Consider the following 27,126-nt stretch of genomic DNA (forward strand, 5'->3'; position numbering starts at 1 on the left):
CCATATTTTTTTTTCCGTTCCCTCTTTCTCTTTCACTCTCCTGCCGGATTTCATCTTTGGCAGGTGCTTCCTGTCTGCACGTTGACGTGAAATTAAACACGAGGCCAGATGTGAAGTTTGTCTGTTTCGGCAAAGACACAAAGGAAAGCATGTTTCTCGGGCACGGCTCCCGTTAGCTTTCCCTGAACCGTGTCACTCTTTAATCGAAATGTTTGATGATGTCGTCCATTTTCCTCAAGCCGGCGTGTGTGTGTGTGTGTGCGCTCAGGTACGGCGGCTTAATCTTAACGTCCATTCATGCATTGGTTTGACTTGGTTTCGCCTTCAAAGTGAGTCCGGCATAATGGCGTCACAAAGCACCTTTCAAAGAGCAATTAAATGCGGTCGTCTACAAGATGTGCTTTTTCAATTCTTGCCGTGCTTTTGTCGTCCTCGTCTTGCGAGCGCCGAGCGAGAGAGAGCCAAACGTGGGGAAAAGAGAAGCACGGGCAGAAATGGAAAGGTCAAGAGTGATGGATGCTTTGTGTGGGTCTGTCATTCCCAATTACTGAACTTTGCCTTCGAAAGCATCGCTTAGCTGCATTTCTCATTTCTGCCTTTCTGACTGATGAAGAACAGGCTCTTCCTGGGGGGGGGGGGGGCACTGTGTGTTTTAAAAAGCGCCTCACTGGTCGCTCTCTATTTACTTCAGATGCAACACGGCGGCAGCCGCCGCTCCTACGCAGTTCCGCTTCGGCTTTCTTGATCGGTATAGCGCCGAGTGTAGACGGCTTCCCTTCTCTCTGATTGGTTATTGGCCAAGCGACGGACGCTATTTCTTTGAGACGTTCAAGTGCATCGTCGGGGAAAACTTTTAGATTCCACTCGACGACTGTATATATTTCCAATTCGCTTCTCACCAGTACCGAGCGGACGAGCCGTTGCACTGTGACACTCGGCAGACGCGGGCGGAAGAGGATGCGAAATGATGAATTTGACGCGGAGCAGACGCCATGTTAATGATTAAAAAAAAAAAAAGCTACAATCCTCACCCCCCCCTAACCTCCATCCCCGAAGCAGCTGACTCCATTAAAATCATAACACATCTATTTTCTGCTCGTGAAAAGCTCCCTAAGTGTCCCGATAAAGGTGGAGGTGCTTTGTGAGGTCGGTCCGAGGAGAGCTTTACGAGACAAGCTACGCTGATATATGACTCGTCGAGACTCCATTAAAACCCTGCGACTGCGCCATTGGGGGGGGGGGGGGGGACGGAGGGCACTCATGCTCGGGTCACAGGACATCTATAAAATCAAACTTTTTCTTAATATCTGCTCATACATCAACAGCCCCCCCCCCAACCCCCCATCCCCACCCACCTACAGTTGAATTTGAAACAGCAATGGTTGAAGACGATCGTTTTTCAAGAGGTTGAGGCGGGAATGCCGGATGTGTAACGTGCTTTGGTAATGGCTGATGTTTCGCCCCCCTGATAAATGGAGCTGATCACTAATGCAGAAGGAGGAAGAAGGCCACAATCTTGGCGGGACTTGAACAGGTGGCCACTGCCGCCATGTCTTTGGATTCTCTCGTTGGTTCCGGGGCAGCACGGCGGTCGCCGGTTCAGCACGCCCGCCTCTCGGTGGGGGTTCAATTGGTTTTGTGACATACTTAATGGTCATCTCAAAATGATGTATAGAGATATATATAAATGTTTACTTCTGGTTATTCACAAAAGTATTTCAATCCAGTTTTATCGTAACGCTCTCTACCCTGAAGCCATAAATGCGAACCGGTTCGCTCTTCTCCTCCTGCGTCTCGGGCACATTTTGCCCCGTCTTCTTGTGTGTTCAAGCTAAAGCGTGTGTCCTGTCTGTCTACCCCGTGGCATTTCCAGGCTTCATTTGTTTGAGGGCTTTCTCATCCAGGGGGGGGGCAACCTCAGTCCACCGTACCCTCGTCAATCACGGCTGGAAAAGAACGCGGTGGGGGTGAGGAGAGAGAAGACTTGAGGTGAGAGCATGATTAGTGATCGGGCCGATACCTGTCGGTGTCCCCTGCCGTCTACCGTTGCCATCTTCTCGTCGTATATGTTTCCGTCCCTTCTTACTCACCTCCGTCCGCATCCTCCGTCCGCGTTTCTGTCCGTCGGTCCACTTTTCTTTCTGTCCGGTTGTCTGACCTCATCCCCAATGGTGGTCCCTTTCATGAGTGCGGACAAATGAGGATGACCTTTTATTGTAAAACAAACACCCGTGGCGAGGGATGAAAGTGCCGGTGTGTAAATTAAACGCAGAGAGAACAGAGGGAGAGTTGGAGCCAAGGGTGGGAGGCTGAAAACTTTTTGAAGTCCTCATAATTATCAAACGGTGTCTGCGACGGACTCGCATGGTCACCGTTCAATAATAAAGTCTCCGAACCCGGCTGGCGTTCTATTGATGAACTGTGAGGAGCGGACCTCTTGAACGTGCGGGAGCATGAATTATAAATGGCTTTGACAGCAGAGGCCGGAGTCGGCCCACTAATATCGCACATGAAGGTCCGTTTGGATTTTGATTATTTTTATTCCGAGGGCTCGCAAAAGGCCAGCGGACTGTTGGTGAATATTCAAAAAGGGCAGACTTTGATTTGGCCTCTAATAGCTTCTTCAAACAGCTTTTGACAGCCTGGAGCCAGAGGGGAGGCGGGTGGCACTGGTGTTAAAGGACAGGCACACGCCGGACAAAAAGAGGCCACGACACAATAATACGGGTCGCAACTTGGTCTTGAACAAACATGGCCGCATTTCGTCGTTCATTTGGAATGCTGTCTTTGAAATATTTACAGCGTGCGGATCCGATTTTTGTTGTGTTTCTTTGGCAGGTGAAATTCTATCAACGTTCACATCCGATGAAACGGGTAGTCTTGGAGTTGACGCGAAGACCATCACGATGGAATGACTGCGTTGTTCAAATAAAACATCATCTTCCGAGCCGCTTGATCCTCACTAGGGTCGCGGGGGGTGCTGGAGCCCATCCCAGCTGTCTTCGGGCAGTAGGCGGGGGACACCCTGAATCGGTTGCTAGCCAATCGCAGGGCACACAGAAACGAACAACCATTCGCGCTCACACTCACACCTAGGGACAATTTAGAGCGTCCAAACAGCCTGCCATGCATGTTGTTGGAATGTGGGAGGAAACCGGAGCACCCGGAGAAAACCCACGCAGGCCCGGGGAGAACATGCAAACTCCACACAGGGAGGCCGGAGCTGGAATCGAACCCGGTACCTCTGCACTGTGAAGCCGACGTGCTAACCACTGGACTACCGGGCCGCCCCGGGTTGTTCAAATAATAGCAACAATAAGCTAAGTTGAAACGTGGCACGGAAATATGAAATATTTCTGTACATTCTCCCAACTTTTTGGACCTTATCTTACCATGTGATCATTGACGCTTCCAACCGTGAAGTGCCCGTGTTGCCATCCGTGCTTTGCCCACTCGGCGTGTACAGTATGTGTGCGTACGCGCGTGCTAGCGCACACTCTTTTTGTGAGTTAGGATGAAGGAGAAGATATAAGCCTGGATTTAGTTCACAGGGTGATTTTTATCCTTGCAGGGGGTCTCCAAAAGGAAAACGATGGATGCAAGGTCACCCGATCCTGACACAACACCCACACACACTCGCAGGTGGGTAGGAAACACAATTATCAACAAGCACGTACACATTCCCACAAGGGTGCGTCCAAGCGCTCAAATAGCAACGCAACTCAATCACATAGGTGTGTTGATCCCCAAATGGGGATTATAAAGTGCTGATGTTCGGAGTGAAAGAAAGACAGCTTTGCCAAAGCTTCCTCTTCATTCTAAACGCTGATAACGCTAACGGTATTGACGGTGGCTACAATAAGTCAAAATCATTTTTCTCTCGACTCTTCTGTGATGTTGTCTTGAAAGAGCGACGTTAAGACAAACGTGAACTCCCATTGACCATTTTTTTTGGAGCTACGGGAATCGCCATCACTGAGGGATGCCACAGGGAGCACTGCCAGAGACACATACATTCTTGATCTGTAGAAAAATGCGATCTTATACCGTTGAGTCCGTTGAACTGAACTCATCCGGAGAGCGCCTTCAAAAAAACAACTGAAGCCAAAGTACAGAGAGTTCAAAACATAAACCATAAAATAATGATCATGATAAAGCCAGTACTAATCGAATCAAGACAAAAAAAATGTGCTTAAGTGAATTGAAACCCAGTCGGTGACGTGTAAACACGTCTCAGGTTAAAAATATTTTGGTTTTGTTGGTTTTTTTTACATGTCCCTACTGTCTCGTCTGATCCTGTGCGGAGCAAACTGAAGTGAAGAAATAGATTTCCTGATCAAACATCACTATCGTGAAATTAAAAAGGACAAAAGGATTGGCACTGAAACATACGGAGAAGAGCAAAATGGTGAGAGTCGGGGGCAGCTGCGTATCCATTTTTCACTTTCCGTAGCGTGGTGACGCGCGTGTGATGGAAAAGCCGATTATTGTGGAATTTCTCTTTGTTCACGGCGCAGAGACAAGAAAATGTAATTTTCTCATTCAAATCCTCCTCCACCTTCTTCTTGGTCGTCCTTCCCCCCCTGCCTGTTGCCTTGCAGCTTTTGTGTCCACGTCGGCAGGACTGATCTGATTTGGCCATAGGAGATGGGATTTCCAGTGACTCCGTTTATCCCCGCAATGCTTGAGTGTGACCTTTGCCGCCTTACCCGTGTGCGTGTGTGTGTGTGTGTGAAGGGACGGGGGTCTCACTCGGAGCACAAACTCATGTGGAGACTTGTGCCCAGACGTCATCCTGCTTGAAGTAGATCCAACACCAATTTTGTGCGGTTTAGTAAAAATATCAACATTGTAGGAAAATCAAAGATTGCAAGTTTTCAAGCTTCAATGATCAGCAAAACAGGAATGTTCACAAGCTATTGATCACATGAATATATTAAAAGGGCAAACTTGCCCTAAATGTAAGTTACTAAGAAGCGCAACCAATTAAATGTTTCTTGTTGCCACCCTTAGCTTGGTATTACTCATCCTAAAGAACAAAAAGTCACCCACTTCAATGCCGCTTCATCTTGAATAACGAGCTCGTCTTCTCCCACGGGATCATTTTGAACAACAATTTCTTACATGGATGGTAATCAGACAGTCACCCAGTACACACTGGCGCACACACACACACAAGAATACGGCCCATATGCACGATAATGGCAGTAAGTGATTAGCTTTACAGATGAGGGATCATTTTTGTCCATTTTCCGGCAAATGGTGATTGCTCCAAGCATTCATTAGCAAATCGCAGGGGTCAAACGATTCAGAGACAGCTCTCGCTCTTTTTAAAACCACCTTGCGCAGCGGTCCAAGATGAATAAAATGGGGCCGCAAATGATGAGGCATGCGGTGAAACCGGTTCCCCCCTGATGAAAAGGGATCCCGTGCCATTATGTCCTTGATGTCTGTGGGAGGATCGGGAGAATATGCAAGTGCCAAAATATTCCTTGGCGGGGGACATTCTGGAGGCATTTGTGTTGGCGTATCCGTTTGCAGCGGCCATTTGAATGTTGGCACCCGTGCGAGTGTCTGCGAAGGTGTCATTGACGTGTGTCATCGCCATGCAAGTCAGTGCGAGGCGGGGAAGGGCTCTTCTTCATCATGGCCCCTACGGGAGGCTGCGATGGAGTCCGGGCGTGAGTGCGAGAACCAAAGGAAGGGAGGGAGAAGGAGGAGGAGCATCTGCACACTGACAGCGTGAACGATACATCGTGTGATTGTCTCGGACAGAGCTTCTCTCTCTTTCTCTCTCTGGCTACCTGCATTGCGGCCTCTAACCCCGCTCCATTTCCGACCCTCCTCCATTTATTACACTTTATTTCTTCCCGCTAAAATGGTAGACAAAGTTTGAAAACTTGTACGAATTTGACTCATGTGGTCATCTCAAATTGTTGTGATTCATGACAGTGGAGCTATGGGTCGTGACCGAAAGAACGAGATCCCGGATACAAGCGGCCGAAATGAGTTTTCTCCGCAGGGTGTCCGGGCTCTCCCTTAGAGATAAGGTGAGAAGCTCGGTCATCCGGGAGGGGCTCCGAGTCGAGCCGCTTCTCCTCCACATCGAGAGGAGCCAGATGAGGTGGCTTGGGCATCTGATTCGGATGCCTCCTGAACGCCTCCCTGGTGAGGTGTTCCGGTCATGCCCCACCGGGAGGAGACCCCGAGGAAGACCCAGGACACGCTGGAGAGACTATGTCACCGAGCTGGCCTGGGAACGCCGCGGGATCCCCCGGGGAGAGCTGGAAGAAGTAGCTAGGGAGAGGGAAGTCTGGGCTTCCCTGCTAAAGCTGTTGCCCCCGCGACCCGATAAGCGGTAGAAGATGGATGGATGGATGGATGGATGGAGCTGAAGTATCGCAAGATTTGATAGCTTGGTTTGAACTCTGTCGACAGCTCTTATTATCAGTCTCCATTGAATGGGCACTTTGTATTTGTGCGCATTCGCTCAAATTTGAGTTGTTTTGTATTTTGCACCGCTAAATGACCAGATCACATGTTGAAGTTTGCCTTTGTGTGTCAGCCGCTGACAAAAAAAAAAAAAAAGAAATTGTCGTACAGTCAAACACGAATGACATACCGGGTCATTTCTAAGCGGGTAAATCCGAACGACACTTGTGTTTTATCCGCTTTCAACTTGTCGATGACAATCAATAATGTTTGAAGTGCCAAGACGCCTTCGCTTTCGCTGTTCTTTTCTGAGCAAAAGGCCGGAATAAACACGTGTCATCGTCGGGATAACAAGAACGCTGTGTGTTTGTTGAATGTAGGCTACTTTTCAAAAGGTTTGGAAAGCTACGCATGTGAATTATTGAAGAGGCGACGGATAGGATGGAAGAAGGGTATGAGTGAGTAGCATTTAGAGTTCAGATGAGGGGGGAAAAAAAGAGAAAGGGAGAGTCATGTCCGCCTCACGGTACACTTCTTTGAGCGGGACCACAGTCTAACCTTTCTTGGTCTGGAGTTTTATTGAAATTGACTGATCGGAGGGATATCCACGTCTCCTCATCTGGCTCTCGACTTTCACGCTCTGCTCGCACTGTGCGCGCGTGTGGATTATGGGATCATTATATTGAGGGAGATGTAAACAAACTCTTGTTAGCTTTTCGAACACTCCCGTCCTCTGTAAACACATGAAACTTTAGTGTTTGAAATCGGTTCTCAGAACCGACGTGGCACCTGACCTATCCACCCCCCGCACACCCCCCCCCCCCACACACACACCCAACCCCCTGCCATTTTGCACCTATTTTCTAAATTTTCCAATTTGCCACGGATAGAGACAATCATCCGAAAGGACAACATATGAAATTGCAAAGAGGATTAAGCATAAACAGCTCCTGTATCTCCACCGGCCGCCCCGTCGAGGCAGGCCAGGTCTGCAAATAGGCTTTTCACATTTCAGACACCACAATGTCACTCCATCTCATCGCGGCATCCATTACGTGATACCTTGGGAACGACGAGAGGGCCATGCTGAGAATTAGGGCAGAAAATGGCCGCCTGCTCGGAGGGCTAAAATGGCCAGCGTTATTATTCCGGCTGGCCCCCGAGGGGGAGTTGGCCTGAATATAGATATGCAACATTACAAAAGCAGGTTGTTATCTGGGTGCAGGGTAACGGCTTCTCGGCCCTCTCTCCCCTATGACACACACACGCACACACACACACACACACACATAAATTCACGGACACAATTTTGATTGTGTGTGCTTTCTTGGTTGAGCAGCATGCTGCCGTTATTTGAGGGCTTTCAGTGAAAGCTATATCCTTATTGTTAGAGTTTGTTTTGGTCAAAGGGTTTTTGGACCGAGGAATTGATCAATATGGGACCCATCATTGGACATAATACCAAAATGTAAATGTTTACCTATCGGTATTATATGACATGTTTCCGGATTAGTGTCGGTCACGGTGATGAAAGGTCGATTGAATTCCTTTGGTTATGCAACATTGATTGCTGATTTCATCTTGTCAACCAATCAGTGAATGCTTACAGAGCTTCACACAACAGGGAATAAAAGACCTTTCAACAGCCATCTCTGACAATCAGTTCCTTGGTCCCATATGTAAAATAATAAATCATAGTTTACAAAGAAGCCGGGCAAAATTAAATTGACAAATCCAAGTAGTTAATTTAGTGTCCCAAATGCTGTGTCTAAAAAAAAATAGGTAACCGTTGATCTTTAGCCACGAAGACTGTCATGGCTGATCTGTTTGGGAGCAACAGGTGGCTCTCCTACAGCGGCACACCTGTTGGTCATCATGTCATTAGTCGCTTCTCTGTTAAAAGGACTCCAGGCGTGAGCACGTAGGGGAATAAAGACCTTAGTTAATGATATTTGACGCGTGAGCGGGCAATCAGTCACTCGATTGAAACGGCCCAAATCGAAATGAGAGCGCGCATAGCCGAAAATATAAAGCGAGTTGTAGTTTACGTGATGAGTTGACATCCAGGAGACAGCCGATTGTACGTTCTTCTGTTGACGTGACCATCTTTCCCTCCTTTCTCTCTTCTTCTGAGTCTTCACCCTTGTTGATATCCACTTATTATGCCTCCCTTCGGCAGATTTGCCCCCTTCCCGCGGACCCTTTTCATAAAATCTAGGATTTCTCTGTCTCCTTTCCCTCCACCTCGCTCGCTCTTTATCTGACTTCTACAGGTCTGCTCTAATTCCCTCCTTTATTCATGAATCTAACACACACCAGGTCAGCGTGGTGTGTATGTGCATTCAGCTTCGAGTGTATGCGGTGCGAGAATGAGTGTGTGCGCACAAGCCGGGAGGAAGGGGGGGGGGGGGGGGGCTTCAGAAAATGGGAATATGAATCTTTAAGGGCCTACTGGTACTGCGGGAGAAATTACTTTTTCAGAGCTGCCGTGATTTTCCGAGAAGGATGTTGATGATGGGTGGATTGCAGCAGATACGTGCGGGTGAGTGGACTTTTGAATATGAAACAAAAACAACCCAAACAAAAATACAATGAAAACAACAGCCTACTTGTCTAGAAATTTGCTTTATAGAGCCGCAATCCATTTACCTTCATAATACTCAGCTCTTTCCGACAAACCGCCACATTTTTATGTGTCTTTATACTGTTCCTCTAAATATGGATCAGGTTACAGCATGTTCCGGATGTCCAAATAACGACGCGGATTTTACACCTCTAAAGATGAGAAAGCACAGAGAGATTGTTCAACTACATCTACTCCCTCCGCACGCAACATTGGTTGTTTCTGTCCACCGTTTAGCCGGTTATTGGGGTGAGTTGTGAACAGCGAGGGAGCACGGGGGCTTCGATTTGAGCACTGCAGCCATGTGCCCGGCACCCGAACCGTCAGCTTGATTACTTGCCATTGATCCCGATGAGTCAGCAATAATTTATTTGCGGTTGTAGAGCATGGATGGGGACAAGCAGCTGCGGGTCAGGGTTAAGGGTGAAGGTTGCATAGGGAGCCGCCCTTCACCGAATTAGATTAAGTGGGTCGCGTTTTCGTGGAATTCATCTGGGACGCGAGGTGCCAAATGTCAAAAAAGCAGAAAATGCAAAGTCGGAAGATGCAGACAGGTTCAAGAAATGAAGAACGTGTCAGATGATACCAAGGTTTATTTTTGGAGAGCATCATTTCAAACTGTACTCCGGTCTCCTCTCAACCTTTTAGTCCTGTAATTGATGCGTAGCTGATTTTCTTGACGATTGCCTTTATTATAATATGTCGAAAAAGAAAGTGTGTGTTTTCGTGTGGAAATAACTGTGGCAGTTCAACCTAAAAAAAAATCCTGGAGCACCTCAGGCAAAAAAAGTGAGTGCAGTGCTCAGCGCCAACCAACAGAGAGGCTGTTGAGTCAGTGTCAGCAGGCCGGCTCATTAGTCATCGAATGGTTGCCATTGCAAGGCAGCTCGACATTGACGATAATCGTTACGGCTCCTTATTTATAACGTTTCTTACGTTTTGTCGGCGGAATTTCTCTTCCAACACTGAAGATCAAAACACTACTCATTTTGTTCTTGCAAAACTTGGCCATCATCGCTCATATTTCCCTAATCTATTGTGAGCCAATAATGACGGATTTCTGAAACGGGGAACGTATCGGACCTTATCAAACGGGCTCAAACGAGGACGGCAGCTGTAGGAACGAGCGGCCGGATCTCAGGTATTCATTTCCACTCTTTGCGTGTTAGCAATGCAGCTGAAAGTCTGTCACAAACCTTCTTCTCTTCTTCTGCAGCCTTTCAAAGCCACAAAAATCCGATCAAAACACAGATAAGTCTCATCCGTGATCTTCCCGACCAATATGATAAAACCTGCCCCGGGGTTAATGAACCTCGACACCTATCGTGGCCTCGGGAACTGCTGATGCCGGAGCTGGAAGAGACAGTCGAGGTGGAGGTGGAGTCGAACCTCAAGGGGGTGTTAGTGGAAGATGCCCTGGAGAGGTGCTCGCAAACCGAGCTTGGATGACAGCCACGGTGAGGTGAAGGTCCAAAGTTTCACGCAAAGCCTTCCCCCCCTCCCCTTGTCCTGTTGAAAAAAAAAAAAAGAAAGACAAGCTTGATTCATTGAATTCCGCCATCCTATCTCTCTTTTCCTGCCTTTCAACCTATTCTGCTCAACTGTCAAGCTCCTTTGTCTGTTTTTTTTTGTGTTTCTCTCCCCTTCTCTCTACCTCCCTCTCATACACACACATACAGGGATCTCGGGGATATATAGGGGTGTGGTAATAGGGCTCTTCTTTGATGCCCGGTGGGAGATTACTGGGCCAAGAAACAGAGATAAAAGTACAAGTGAAACACTGGTATCCGCGCTTGCTTATGATTTACAAACGCTTGCACACACTTCCATAGCACATGTTCCTGGTAGGCCGGAATGCACAGACACACAGCAGGAACACACTTGCAGTGCGTCCATAAAAGAATAAACGAAAAGAAAGCGGCTAGTCAGTGACATTGAGGACTCTGCCTCTGTCTGCCAGCCCTCATTTGTTTCCGAGCCCCCTTTGTGTCGATGTGTAGCTGTAGCACTTGCTACCGGGTGTCTTGTTACTCGTCAGAAGGTCTATTGATTTAAGTCTTGCCACAATCTATAACACTATTGTCTTGCCCAAAGTGTCTCATCTGTACAATTCACCGGCAGAGGTCTATACATAAAAAAAAAAACAACAACAACGAAAAAACATGTCCGCTGAAGGATATCGGTGTTTTGTTACAAATCATTTCCTTCTTTATTTTCAATTCCCAGAGAATTTCACAACTCTTGCATTCTCAACCTTACTTTTAAAAGTGTAGGCGCTTGTAGCTAGATGTAGCATAGACTATTTATGTATTTATTTTAGGAGCGCGCTTGCGCTAATGGGAACTGTGTGGCACTTGAGTATGTTTGGCAAACACAATCCTGGTGCGCCCAGTTCATCGATAAAACTTCCACATCTGTTTTTGGGCCCATCCAAATTGTTTTTGCATGTGCACATTTTGACTGAATCGGGTGCACTGTGAGTAATGGGGAACGCCGCTTCATCCTGGGAGCTACTTGACTTACTGTTAGCGACTTGACTTTATTTTGAAACAAACATGAGGTGATGTCTTTTTTTTCATTATTTCCTACAATAACGTATCGAAGCTTCTTGCTTTCCCGACCTGGATTTGCCGCCTCTGCGCGCATTGCACAATTAACAAGTTCGCGCCCCTTCCAGTGGATAAGACAAACTTGTTTGTTTTGTTACTATGGTCATGATTCGTTAAAGATTTGTGTGCAGAGTTAATTGCTCACAACAAAGAAATCAAGCAAACAGATGTGGTTTGATCTACTAACTCGATTTTGTCTGCCAAATGTGCTCCATTGCCACACAGTTCATCTTGTGCGTTCTCTCGGAGAAGAAGCAAATAGATTATTGCGTTTGAAAAGTCGAGCGTGATTCATCACGACTAAATGCTGGGGAGTCTGAATTATGGCGTCCAAGCATAATGCTGTCAATCAACTTTCACAGCGCAAACCCGTCTAAATTCAAACAATTATGGGTTAATTATTCATTCATTCATTCAGTCATCTTCCGTACCGCTTGATCCTCACTAGGGTCGCGGGGGGTGCTGGAGCCCATCCCAGCCGTCTCCGGGCAGTAGGCGGGGGAAACCCTGAATCGGTTGCCAGCCAATCGCAGGGCACGCAGAGACGAACAACCATTCGCACTCACACTCACACCTCGGGACAATTTAGAGTGTTCAATCAGCCTGCCATGCATATTTTTTGGAATGTGGGAGGAAACCGGAGCACCCGGAGAAAACCCACGCAGGCCCGGGGAGAACATGCAAACTCCACACAGGGAGGCCGGAGCTGGAATCGAACCCGGTACCTCTGCACTGTGAAGCCGACATGCTAACCACTGGACTACCGGGCCGCTGGGTTAATTATATATTATATATATATGTATATATATGTATATGTATATAATCTCCCATCCATGTTTTTGTAGTTAACAAATAGGCTCTTTCAGCATCGCCACTCTGATCCACATCTGCCAGTACATCCATTTAAGCATCACGTCAAGGACTTCAAGTCACACAGAGATCCTCTGTCACTGTGGAGACAGCAGCCGTGTCATCGGCGGGAGGTACATGTACCTCATCCTAGTTACCGTCATCGGACTCGGCAAGATATGACTCCGGCCCAGCGGGAGGGCATAGTGATTAGAGCCTGTTGCTCAGCTGTTGCCTTTGGAAACACTCAAATGCTTATTTTGGTATTCAGCGGAAAGTTACATTGTCATGCTTATAAAGGGATCATAATCTCGTCGAAAAATATAAATGAGCATTAAAAGAAAAAACAGTGGTCATTAGTGAGATATTCTGTTGACAAAACTAAATAAAACAAACTATAACGACAACAAACATGCCATTCTCCCCCCCAACACACACAAAAAATCTCTGCCTCGACCCGACGTATCAGCAAGGGATAAGGTCTCACACGGGCGGGATTCTCCCTTGCCGTTAACACAAAGATTGAAAGTACCATTCACCGAGTGGATGCTTAGCATTTCCCCTTGCCATTGCCCGTCCCTGCTATCTCTCATCACTGTCCAAAATAGGATTCTCTAGCTGATGTACTCATCATGACAGACACATATATTCTAGCACCGTATTGATCCGGAATATTTACACTGAAAATCAAATTCTGTTGTTGTTTGTGGTACGGCCATGAATAAAAACATGAGAGGTGTGATTTTCCAGGCCTGAATAATCTGCCATTGACAGCCCTTTCCCGTGTCATTCCATTGCCCTAAAATGAGGCACGGTCACATGGGGAGCGACGGTATTCCGTGATGGTACGATACAGTCACTACCTGCCCACACGCATCCCTCAGCCTTACTCCCCACCCACCTCTGTCTCAATTTAGGCTCAACGCCCGTGTCCGGAGACTAAAAAGCTTCCGTTTCGGATCCGCATCGCTGTCGTCCCATTACCACGGGAGCACATGTGCAAAGATCACCAATCCATATGGATTGGCAATGCCGGGTGCGGACATTGTTTCAAACGTGGCAAGGAAAAAAAAATCAAACAGGAAAAAAAATAAATTGAAATCAATTTGGCAGAGGACGCTTGTCATTTCGATTAAAAGACTCGTGCGTGTTAACGTATCCGGCACATGGGGGAGAAGAGTGCCATTCATAGATGGACTTGTATGCAAACGTAGTGATGTATTTATAATGTTTATCCCTTGAGCAGACTACCGGCACCGCAGTTGTCATAAATAGACTCCATCATTCAACTACATGTCAAAATAAACGCCACATGGTAGAGCCCAGACACGTGTCGCAATCACATCCTCATCTGGATCGTTTGCCGCCGTCGCTTCCTGATTTGCTGCCAATATTGCCATCGGCGTACTTCAACGGCAGTGAGTGTAACCGATGCAAGTTTTGGGATGGCTAAATAAGAACGAACAACGTATTGACAGAGACAAAAATGCGTGTGTGGCGTTTACGGGGCGTTCCGCTTTCACTCGTCTTTTCATCTTTATCGCTTTCTATTACCGAGTTGGAATTCTTATGACAGCACCTGCTTACACTTTGAGACAATATTCAAATGTGACTTGACTTGTGTCATTAATAGCTTTATTATTGACGACTTTGAGGATGGAGACTTTATTCCCAGCATAACGGATCTTTACGCCAAGTTGCAACGGTAAATCACAGAAGATAATGCGTTTGATGATGGGCGGGGGGGGGGGGGGGGGGGGCACTGTATCATAGACAGACAAACCCCCCAAAAAGTGTATTGTGCACATCTAACTGCAAGCTGCCGTGCTTCCAATTTATTGTCTTTCTCTGTGTTTAGTTGCAACCGCCCCCCCCCCCCCAACCGTCATGTTCAGTGCTTCTCTGCAGAAGTGTTTCATGTCACTCCTTTTGCCCTAAAACACACTTGCCTATTCTGTGTGTTCCTGCTCTTCTGTTTATTTTGGTTTTGGGAGTGGATAGGTGACATGAAAGAGGCGGCACTTTCGCCATCTCTGTCACTCTCCTCCTTGATACACCGTTTCATCTCGAGCACGATGCCACTTTTATACGTGTACGCCATCCCACACGCCAGTGCAAACAATGCGCACGCCATGACTGACGGATAAATAGTTGGAGGCAACACACGCACATTCAAACACGTGCGAGAACACACCTTTATCTCGCGAGGCTTTTATTTTGCGCGCTTACAGCCGGGCCAAACTTCAAACGGCAAATTCCACCTCGCAAACAATATTACAATGGCTGCTGTCATTTTCACGTGCCCGACCGGTGACAACTTGTGGAATCGGGGGAGGGATTCAACTTGGGCAACATAAAGACGCGACGAATGCCACCTGCAGCAAATCAAATATGCATGGCAAGAGGACGAGCACCCGTGAAGTGCCTTCTGTTTGTAAAACTCTAAGGTTCCTTTCCACCTGTTAGTCTAGCATTTTATTTTTCTATTATTGCAAGGGCACATATATGTATGTATATATATATATATATATATATATATATATATATATACACACTTGAATATATGGCGCTGCTGTCACAAGTGACAACAAAGAATTAGCACAACAACAAAAACATTTTGTTATGCGCACCAACTTGTATTACTCCCATGCCTAAGCTCCTAAAATACGAGACGCCGTTAATCATCTCAACAGCCGAACAGAATTATATGACACTCGGATGAGCTCAACTCTGAAAATAAAAAGAACAAAAAGTTCCAACCGTCAAAAATGATACGCTTGTATTTGAAGAACGTGCACGTCAAAGCAATTCAGAATATGGCGGATTCATATCTATATATACATCTATATACTGTATATTTAAAAGACAATGCTTTTTTCCCACTTGATATGTAATTGAAAGAAGCATTTAATATTTGTTGTACATATTTTACTGCTTTCAAAGACCAAGTAGAAAGTAAATCGAAAGGCTATAAACCAAATGTGGGGTCCCGAAAGGCTTTTTTTTTCTCACCACACACACACACACACTTTGCTACTGTGCTCCAATAACCTCAGTGGCCGTCATACATAACGCAAACCCCACAATGACAAAAATAATAAAAAAACATATATACACACACACACGCGCAGTACAAGCAAAAATAAATCACTCTTTGGAAAGCGACACGTGTTGCAGAGCCTACCCGGTGCTGCACAAGCACAGTCCAAAGACAGCAGAAAACAATGTGGCTCTCGGTCTATGGTTTCAAATTTTGTGACCACTGGGATCAGGCAGTCGGTCATAAATTTGTATCTAATGTGAGGAAAAGCTCGACATGAATTTCTGGAAACGCAGACGGGAAAGGAGAGGGACACATTGGAGGCAGAAGGCGTCGTAAAAGAGTTGTGAGCATAGCGGCATCAGTGGGAGCCCGAAGTGCGGTATAGACAGGGATGAAAGAAATCAAAGAAATACGAGGCGGTAGGCGAACGGGAGGAGTGGGCAGTAAAGTGACACGTAAGAGCAATGAAGGCAGACGGGAAGAAGTAGACACGGATGTGTGACAAGAGGTGGAGAGGAGAGGAAACGGGCAGACGGACGAGAGGCCGGAGCGAGAGGGAGAAATACGTGACACCTCCCTCTCCCTCTCCAACAATGGCTGCTCCAACATGTAGCGCCCGGATTAGCAGGGAAGCCGTTAGAATCAGGAATGTGGAATGCAGGATTTTAGGCTTGGAAGTCATCGCTATCGCTGTCCATGTGGAATATTTCGGGCCGACGTGACGGGCATCTGACACGGCCACCAAACACTGGGGATATTCGACGCCGCGCCGACTTGTATAGAAGCGGTGAAACGCGTTGGTCTCCGTGTTACTCTGAGCAACGCAAACACTTTGTTTACTACTCACGTTATTTCAAGATGACATTGACGCATGACAATCAAAGTGTAAAATGATGACGGGTTGTAGAATAACTCGACTGATTTTAATCCGATATTAAGAAATTAAGAAATTAAGAAAACCTTTATTAGTCTCGCAATGGAGAAATTCCAGATTCACAGCAGCAAAGTTATGAAAGGAAGAAGTAGAACAACAAAAAAATAGGAGCTGCTGGAAAGGCAGCCACTCTCGCGGCGCCATTTTGAAGTCAAAATAACAAAAAAGACAACACATAGGACAAAGACAGTCGTGCAATCTTCACCAATTTTCTGCATACACTTTGTTGTCTGAAGCAGTTCTAGATGAAAGAGGAGAGGATCAAAGTGTCCTTTCTCCAGTGGATCAGAGACGTCATGCTGAAAAATGTGCACACGTCTGCTACAAGCAAAGTTTTGAAAGCAAACACGAAGCTGTAGCGTCCATTGACGAAAAGAGATTAGTTCACTTCTCCTGTCCCACATAATCCGCTTCAAACTCCAAGCCGCGACTCCCATATGTATTTTTGATCCTGATTATCGAGCTCATCGGGTTTTTGAGATATTTTCATTTTTTTGGTTTTTATGAAACTACACAATATTTTTGTCATGCTATAACAATTGTTTCTATGATTTCATCTGGTCAAATTTTTTTTTTTGACTTATATATGTATGTATTTCTAAATTCAAAAATGTATATATGTCGGGTTAATGGGGGCAATCTATCTCTCTCTCTCTCTCTCTCTCTCGCTCACGCGACACACTCTGAGCTGCGAACACAGGAGACAGTTGTTGCAGGCCGCCCCAATGGCTGTCATGGCTGTCAGGCCAAATCCCGTGAATTATGGCTCCTCCAGATGTAAGAGATTTCTAAGATGCCTCCAACGGCCGCAGTCTGTGGTGGGAAACAGAAAGAGCGCGACCGATTAGGGTTTATGTGCTCTAATCCAAAAAAACAGGGGAAGAAAAGAAAAAAAAAAATCTCGATTGCTTCTCAATGACTAAACTTGTTTCGCCGAGTTACACAAATATCTCAAGTTTGAAAGTTAAGACGTTGGTCACATCTGATTCTGAAAAATGGACTCCAGCGCTCAAAGCCAGATGAAATACAGTTTGAGTTCCACCATTTCGGAATCCGGCCAATGTGGCGTTTGCATCTTCCGCCCACGCTCGTGAGCATTTTCTCGGGGTACTCCGGCGATATGCGACCAAATATTATCATGAGTCGACGGGGGAATTTTCAGAGCTTTTGCCGGATTTCCAGCTGCTTGGTGTTGATCGACAGATAGATGGTCTTGCCCGATGATGAGCCCCTTTCATTTCCTGTCGCATGCGTCAACACTTCAAATCGAAGCCCCGGCTTTGCTCCGTGCGGCCTTCTTCTTTCTCCTCATTAGTACTTCGTTTTACCGGACAGTTTATTTGAAATTATGAAAGCATTACACTCTGACGTAGCAGTTTAAAAATCAATAGTTGAAATCCGAGCCGCCTCACTTAAGCTCCCCTCCGATGGCAAAGGGGATGTTTCTTTCTCCCTCACTCTCTTAAATGGTAATTTCATTTGCAGTCACTAAGACCCCACCGATAATTACCGATGCCCTGGGGGGGGGGGGGGGGGGAAGGTGAGCGGAGGGAGAGCGAAGATAGGAGAGCGAAGAAGCCGACAGAGACGGAAACAGAAAGGAGGGTGAATGCAGGCTCATTGATCAACGCAAAGCAGGCCTGTCCAAAGTACCTACACAAAATAAATATAAGTGAAGTATTTTTATGTCTTTTTTTTTCAGTGGCGTGCCGTAGTTAAAGATCAGCAGCATGTTGGCGAATCGCCTTTATCGGTGCTCCGCGAACGTATACAGCCCATCAAATAAAGAGACATTCTGCTGTCTTCAATTGGCATTTTCATATTCGCCTCAGACAAAGAAATTGAAGACTTTATTTGGCACGTGTGATTGACGGGAGTGGGAAGAAAAATACAAGGGGGGGGGGGGGGGAAAGACAATGGTGAAAGCGTGGACTGTTTTTGCTTTGTGGTTCGGAATGTATTTGGAAGTAATGAGTAACAAAAGATGACGTAAAGAAATTTGCCTTCGCCTCCTGCTGCAAAAGTGAAAAGAAACAAATGGGGTTGGGGGGGGGGGGGGGGTAATGAGAGGAAGAAAGCAAAGGAAAAAAAAATCCCCAAAGTCCTAAATGGCGAGGCTTCACTTTGACATTGAACCTTCTCCGGTCTTGGGTTACATCGGGGCCATCCATTTGTAAGGAACGCCGGCCGCCCAACGGCACCACACCCCATCAGCCCCACCAGCCCACCAGCCCACCAGCCCACCAGCCCACCCCCTCCTTCATCTCTCAAATGAACTAATCAGAAGGAAGAATATGAAGTGTCCTGCAGGATCCATTTCTCCGGGAGCATATGGCAATGATTGATGGGGGACAACTTTGACTTGCAGGTCATCTTCCTTGCACACATCTGGGAACATGCAATAAGTCTCTTCATTTTAGAGCCCCCTTACTTCTTCCTCACTTCCCGTATCCTTGCTTTTTTTTTTTTTTTTAAACTTTCACTGCACATGAGAACCATCTCTTTCTCTCAAGGCTAAAGAAAGCAATCTTCTGATTGAATTTAAGGGAGGAAGACAGATGTTTGTATTGGTACTACTCCCCCTACTCTCCGTTAATTATATATACTGTATATTTTGTATATAATTTTTCTAACTCCCATGATGCATCTGTACTTCTTGAAAAAAACACATTTGCCATACAGCCACTGGAGCTACTCTCCGTTAATTATATATACTGTATATTTTGTATATAATTTTTCTAACTCCCATGATGCATCTGTACTTCTTGAAAAAAACACATTTGCCATACAGCCACTGGAGCTGGCTTTTCCATATGTCTTGTCTTTTACAATGACACATGCATACGGACCAAGAACCACAAGGAATAGGAGTTATCTGGGGGTGGGGGGGAGGTTGGTTTTGTTTTTGGGTTTTTCGCACTCAAGGCTGCACATCCTGAGATTGACAAATGTCCGCCACAATCAAAGAAATGCTTGCAGGAAGTTGCATCGGGAAGTCCCATTAATCCAAAGTGAGCTACAACGAGCCCCCCCCCCCAAAAAAAAAGAATGATTACACCAAGCGCTACGAAATTCGCATTCACTTTTCAGTGTGTTTTGGAGAGATCAAACCGTGGCGAGAGCTGGTGGGCCTTGTCAGCTGTGCATCGGAATCATCTTGGCCTTCCAATAACAGAGATGAAGCTCAAATGCGAAAGCCACCCACCCATCCTCCCCCCCCCGCCACGTGATGATCCCACCTCTGAAATATTCGCTGCCATTAACATTCCGATGAGTATCATCCCCTTTCAGGCGCAATTTGCTCTGCTCTTCAGACCTGTGGGCCAAGGCAAGGAGAGGCCCCGAGCAGATCTTTATCACCTCTCATTCTTCACGAGACCTCCTCCTCCTTCGCCGCCGCCGCCTCCTCCAAACGCTCTGGTCTGTTATTTTTGCCGCTGACTCGTGGTTGTACTCAAAAGGCGCTCGTGAGAATCGAGGAGGAGATTCTTGCAGTGCAGTCAAATATCCCACGATGGCGGGATGTGCTGTTCAAAAAGTCTTTGCTCAGGTGATTCCGTGTTTATAAGGACAATCAACTAAAAAATGATTTACAGTATGAAAATTTCAAACCATAATCGTTTATCGTGCCGTTTGTTTTTTTTAACTGAGCGACCCTTTATATTGGGTATTTTGGGGTCATATTTGGGGTTACCAATGGCTCACAATGAACTATTTCCTATTTTATACTTTTTACCGTATTTTTCATTCAAAAGTCATTGTGACTTTATCACTATATAGTGAAAGACGACAAATTCAGGCTACATCGCTGTAGGAACCAGAACGGCATTGTAAACTGAGTAATCACACCAGAAATGTCACCTGTCCACTTAATTACTTTCCCGACATAACCGAAATACAAGCCTTATGATTTACACTCGACGTCACATCTGATTGAAAACTCAACAGCTGTGTAAAAAACGCAATCATGATAGAAAAAAAAAAGACTTTGATGACTTGTCATTACGTGCAGTGTTTTATCAGTAGCACATATTCAGCGAGCTCGACGTATGTGACACCTTTTTATCGCGCGCTTGGATCGTTAAAGCTTTTTGATTGTAATTGGTAATGACTCGACCACGGGGTTGAATTGTTTTGCCAATCAAACCTTTGACGACCGTAAAACCTCACAGTTAAAAATTGACCGCAATTAGTGAGGTGTGAGAGAGTTGTAATCATGTGAGAAACGGGGGCGTTACAATTCCGAGCGTAATTAGCCCCGGCATTTAGGCGTCTTAATTGGCGACATTCTGTGTCGCGGCGGCGCTCGCTGTTCAACCATTTACCAGCAGAATTTATGGATTAGCTCTTCACGCATGTAACGAGCGCGGCAAAGTACTTTTAAAAATGGGACCATTCCAGTCAGCGCGGTCTGTGTATATATATACCGGTATTTATACATATATATATATATATATATATATATATATAGGGCGGCCCGGTAGTCCAGTGGTTAGCACGTCGGCTTCACAGTGCAGAGGTACCGGGTTCGATTCCAGCTCCGGCCTCCCTGTGTGGAGTTTGCATGTTCTCCCCGGGCCTGCGTGGGTTTTCTCCGGGTGCTCCGGTTTCCTCCCACATTCCAAAAACATGCGTGGCAGGCTGATTGAACACTCTAAATTGTCCCTAGGTATGAGTGTGAGTGCGAATGGTTGTTTGTTTCTGTGTGCCCTGCGATTGGCTGGCAACCGATTCAGGGTGTCCCCCGCCTACTGCCCGAAGACAGCTGGGATAGGCTCCAGCACCCCCCGCGACCCTAGTGAGGATCAAGCGGCTCGGAAGATGAATGAATATATATATATATATATGTAAAACTGGTAAGAAAAAAATAAAGGCCTCATGTGCTCCTGCCATTTTGGTCATAACATTCACGGTGACTCATAAAAGAACATTGCATTACAAACAAAACCACTAGTTACAGAGATGCCATGTTGCATTCAATCATGTTTACCCACATGTACGCTCGCCTCAAAACACTGACTATGCTTGTAAAAAAAAAAAAAAAAAAGTGTGCGGTGACTGCTGCTCAACACCCGAAGAAGATTTAATGCTGCAATATGTTTTCTCTTTTGAGTTCCTTGAACAGATGCAGCAGGCCTCACCCACATCCATTGTAGGTGCGCCGCATTTTGGACACTTTCCCCCTCCCGTCTCCCTACCACGAGCAAAGACTTGAAGCAAGAGGCCGTAAACGGGAGAGACGCGGCTTGTCCAATAGATGAGCATGTCCCCAAAAATCACGCGCCTTTGCCTGCGCACGTCACCGCTTGTCTGGAGGTGCCTGTCCGGCCTCATTAAGAACACGCCGAGATGCGAGGAACGGAGACGGCGCTCTCAAGGTAGGCGCAAACATGAACCGCATCAAAGGTTCATCCGGGATCCGTGTGAGTCAAGCGGACTCGTGGCCTGCCTCGTTTTCATCTTTTTTTCAGATCAAAAATAAATATTCTTGACCACGCATCATTACTATTCAACACAAAGCGCGCACTCGGACCAACAAAAGCAACTGCGGGCGGAGGCGGGAGCCATTGGGCATTTCAAACGCCCCTGAGGTTCCCACATATTCAAATACCGAGGGACCTCCTCTCATATTTATTGCGGGAATCCGAATTTATGATGAGTAAATTGGGCTTCTTCATCTGTGTACCGGGGGCTTGCAACATGCAGCCAAGATGGCTTGACTTATTGATTACAGGGAGCCGTGTGCCCCGTTTCAAAGGGAAGGAGAGCCCCTGCCATGCAACTTCTGGAGAATTAATTTGCCCGGCATGGGCCTTACTTCATAAGAAACATATGTCAGCGCGCACACACACACACACACACACAAACCAAAGCCTGCAGGTAAACGAATCACACACACTCACACACAAAGAAAAAAACACATTGTGCACACAGCTGCTTCCAGATCCCAGCCCTACCATGTGCACGCACACACACGCACACACACGCTGGTACAGATTGTGAACCTCCGGTACTTGAGACCGACACATACAAAGCGTTGCGCTAACCAAACGGAAAGGTAGAAAATAGTGAGGGCGGTAAAGCCTTCAGCGAAATGGCCATCCGGCATCTTCTGTCAGGTTTCTGGCGGCCGTCCCAACCCGCGACACGGTCCCCATCCGAAGCTTCCCTCCACAGCTGAACTAGCAGTGGCTCATCCCTGGCATTGTCCAGCGGATCGCCCTCCGCACCCAGACACACCGGCTCCTATTTCACACGGCGGCAGCCGCGCTAATTTATCATCGCGGCCGTGACAGAGAGCACATCTGCGCGCCGACGGACCCGGCGGGAACAAGAGCGGGAAAGGGAAGAAGTGAGGGAAATATGGCCGACAATAGGAATGGGATCGTTTGGACGGGGGGAGGGGGCTCATATTTAGTTTTAAAGGGCCCCGTCGTCGCCTTCTCTCCACCTGCATGATAACACCCTCTCCTCGCCAAGACGGCCCTTCCCGTCTTATATGACTGCAGTGCAGATGCCACGCGTAGCATTATTCAAGACCACGGAGACAATCGGACACATGATTTGAAATTCTGTATGGAAATGGCCGCCGCACGACGGCGCCCTTACGTGACGCAACGTCTTTCCAGACTTATTTGTCATGTTGCTCCTTATTAATAATACGAGTGTAGCCTGCACTACCGGAGACAAATTCCTTGTGTGTTCTACATACTTAGCCAATGAAGATGATTCGGATCTGGATTCTTCTGATTCTGAAGCATTCAGAACTTTAGTCATAATGATCATTTCAAAGGCATATTTATGAGGTCAGCTTATCAAGGTGACGAAGCAAAGCGGATGAAAAAAAAAGCACCTTGTTTACATCTGCGTCGTATTACACGAATGTGTGTGCATGCAGGTTCAAACCATTTTTTTTTACATAACAAACACACACACGCACGCATACAAGTGCATGTTCGCTCATGCAAGCATATCTGTTTACTTTTCCTTCCAAAAGCCACTCACATTAGAATGCAAGAGACAGGACACCTCTCCTTGCTCCATGAACCACAAGACAGTTCAGTCAGAATATTTTACACTTTACACACACACACACACACACACGCCTCCCTGGGGTGGCCTATATGTGGCGCCTGGGGAGTGCAAAATGGAACTTTCTAAAAGCCAAAAATCACTTCTGCCGAACAAACTGGTCTTGCTGAACAATAGTGCGCTTGTGTCTCACAACAGGCCCGTCATTATCAACAAGGAATGACGTTTCTGTTGCTTTTTCAGGGGAAAGGGTTGGGGGGGAGGGGGGGAGATTGAAATCCTTGCGTTCATAATTTTACTGCCGTCCAAATAAAGCTACTGAACGGTACTGCGCCATATGTCGCAATATCCGGAAAAGAAAATACGGTAGCTCTTTTTTTGTTTCATATCAAGTTGCAGTCGATAAAAATAAGGATTGAACAGACCTTTTTTTTCTCCTGGTTTCTGGGTGAAGTGTAAATCATTTTAGGTACACAACGACCCACAAAAAACAAACACACGCATGTAGAGTAGACGGACAAACGCACACTCCTGCTCTTATGAAGATAAATACGGCGAGGGCTCGACTTTCACAAACACCCACTGAGCGGGACGCACACATCCATCTTTGTTGTATTCAATGTTCTTGTGTGTGTGTGTGTGTGTGTGTGTGTGTGTGTGTGCGTTTTTGTGGGTGGGGGGAAATGCATATTGGCGATAGAGCAGCAAGGGTGTGTGCACCTCACTGCCTTTCCAATGTATGGAAATGTATGTGCATTTTTAAAAGTCAGGAGGGGTTAAATTTATTTTTTGCCCCCCCTGCGCCCCACCCAACAGCCCCTCTCATCGCTCCGCCGCCACCCCGCCCGTGTACCCTGTGTCCCTTCTTCTTGCCCCACACCTCATTCGGCGAGCTGATAGACCTATACAGGCATGATAGATGTGGAAGGCGCCAACGAGGCAGGGTCGGGGTGGGGGGGGGGAGGGGGTGTCTCTGCCCGGGTGCATCCATGGATGTATATGCAACATCCATCCCAAACACACACTTGCTGGCAAATGCAGGATTTGCACACGTACCAAAGGTAATCCATAGTTTTTACATAATGGCGGGGGGGGGAGGAAGGTTATATCGAGGAGTCGGCTGGTAAAGATAATATGAATCATCTGACTGTGGGTGTGTGTACACAGTCCACCAGGGAGATGGTGATTTTCTATAGGGGAGTAGAATAAAATGTGGAGAAGCACCCCCCCCCCCCCTCCCTCCCCTACGCACCCAATTGACAAGAACACGTGTGAAAGTCGCATGTGATCTTTGTGCAATTTTCACAAGATTGACGTGATGTTGTTAAAATTGACACGAAACGTCCACAAGTGTTTTGAGATGCAGTGGGAGGCCTCCTGGTCTGCATATCATTTCGTGTATGGCGTTTGTATGTCACATGCATTCATTTATCAGCGCACACACAAAAGTACGCTCGCTGTGTTAATTATTCTGAGGAAGTTAATTTTTTTCCCCCCCTCAGAATATAATTAACGGCATTTAACCATCAGGGACAGAATGAGATAGATCAAAGATTCATATTTGATGCCATGCAGAAAGCCTGTTTGTTTTTTTTTTTCTTATTTTTTTTAAAATGAGCAAACCCTCTTTAACTGTATAATTATCCGTGGTGAGAAGAGTTCCTTTTGTGTTAATTCTGGAAATGAAATAGTCTCCAAAGAATGATATGAAAATTAATTAGGAGTAACTGAAAGACAGACGCAACGATTGCATTTCAAATGCAAATAAATGCCTTTGTTTTATTTTTATTTCGTCCAGCGCCGGTTTTACAGAAGAGTGTGTGAAAACGTCTTCGTTCACCTCCGGTCGTGTTCATTTCTAGCAGGAGAGGCTTTTTGAACCGGCATCACCCTCGCTTTTCCCCTTTTCTTAAATTTCTGCCGCGGCTGACATGCACACTGATGTCCACATAGATCACCAAATAGGCTCAGATCTGGTGTGTGCCCCATATTCGTGTGTGTGTGTGTGTGTGTGGAGGGAGGGACGGCAAGGGAAAGAGAGGGTAAATTTTGAGCGCCCACGACGAGCTGCCCTGGTGAAAAATCGAGTTGTTTCCTTCCGTATTAAGCATCAAAGCCCGCCGTTATTGTGTCCACCATTTTGACTGCAGCCGACAGACCTTGAGGAGGCAGGTGCGCCGCCAACACTGTGTCGGTGTCAGTGCCTTTCATTTTATTGTCGACAGTTTGGTTTTTTTTTTGCTTTTGAGAGGGGGGGGTGGGGAGGACCTTTCTGTCCAGTGTGATCTGATGACATGTATTTTTAGTTATATTCCTTTTTTTTTTTTTTAACGTACAGATGGATGGATGGTTCCATGTGACGAATATGGCCAAGGGTGTTCATGTGTGCGGCTGGTGCGCAAGCATGTATGCCTCGTATGCTTATATAACTCACACACACACACACACACACACACACACACACACACACACACACACACACACACACACACGCCATCACCAGCCGGTGTGTTTCCAGAGGACCCTTGAACTTGACATGGAGGGAGAGGGGTGACGCCATCTGAGCTGAGGCTTAAAACAAACCCCTGATGGACAACAAAGACCGGGCTGTAGAAGGTGGGGGTGTTTGGGTTAGATAGCTTGGGCTGTTTTTTGGGGGGGTGTTGCTTAAAGGTGCAGACTTCAGGGGGGGGGGGGTTCTTTGGGCTGCATTTGTGCTTCTATCCGAATATCTTAATAATAATAATAATAATAATAATAATAATAATAATAATATTTCCATTCAAAACCACTCTTCCTGTCCGGCTAATAATCATTTTTAAATCGTTTTTTTTTTCATTTAATTTTCAGTTAGCCATGAATAGAACAACATGTTGGAAATGATCATTTATTTGGAACACGGATGTGCTTCCATTTCTGGCTTGTAAATATTCACAAAACACTTCATTGGATACCTGCAACTTAATTAGATTATTTATGATTTTTTTGGGGGGCCAAATGTCGCCGGTTCTGAGTGACACTGTCACGTTGATTTCACAATACACGTATGGTTGTGTCTGCACTGCACGAATAAAATAAACCTTAAAAAAATAAAAATGAAGGAAATATAGATAAAAGAGGACCGATTGGCTGTTGATGTTTGTGGCAGACGACGAGGACTTGCGTGCACAGGGAAAAAAGAAAAAGATTTTGGAGGAGGAGCTAGGATGGAAAACAGGTGTGGGGGGGTGGGCGGGGGTCAGAGAGCATGTCTTTTTTTGCAGAGGGAATGACAGCGTGCCTGTGTTTGTGTGTGCACCGTCCTAATTGTGAGTAAGGGAGTGGTGGTGTGGGGAGGGGGGGGGGTTGTTCTCGGCACAAAAACTGCAGATAGAGACGGCCAGTCATCGGTTGCATTTGATGGTTGTGTATGCATGTGTGTGAGCGCGCGCGGGTGTGTGTGTGTGTCTTTGTGTTTTAATAGCCACGGTCAGAGAGCCTCTGTCAGATGGTCAGCTAATTGGCCGTCTCGCAAGTACAGAGGAGGGTGCCGGCAAATTGGGAAAAAAGGCCAAGCGGCTTCAACCTGATGGCAAACTCCTCTCTTGTCACGACGCTGTCCATT

At 46.5% G+C, this 27,126-nt stretch overlaps 1 protein-coding gene across 6 annotated transcripts in view; it reads left to right on the plus strand.

Moving 5' to 3' along the window:
- Window positions 1-3,304: 3,304 nt before the first annotated feature.
- Window positions 3,305-27,126, plus strand: part of zfhx4 (zinc finger homeobox 4) — a 119,512-nt gene continuing 95,690 nt past the window's right edge. Inside the window, exons 1-5 of one of the 6 annotated variants that reach the window (XM_052054628.1) lie at window positions 3,305-3,642; window positions 8,914-9,783; window positions 9,846-10,512; window positions 19,952-20,040; window positions 21,616-21,868. The gene's annotated coding sequence lies outside the window, so the exon portion shown is untranslated. Of the gene's footprint in view, window positions 3,643-8,832; window positions 10,513-19,951; window positions 20,041-21,603; window positions 21,869-27,126 lie in introns of those variants that run through there. The other 5 variants (XM_052054631.1, XM_052054636.1, XM_052054627.1 and 2 more) reach the window with 5 other exon arrangements.

Source organism: Hippocampus zosterae, chromosome 20 (assembly GCF_025434085.1).
Source record: "Hippocampus zosterae strain Florida chromosome 20, ASM2543408v3, whole genome shotgun sequence".
NCBI lineage: Eukaryota > Metazoa > Chordata > Actinopteri > Syngnathiformes > Syngnathidae > Hippocampus > Hippocampus zosterae.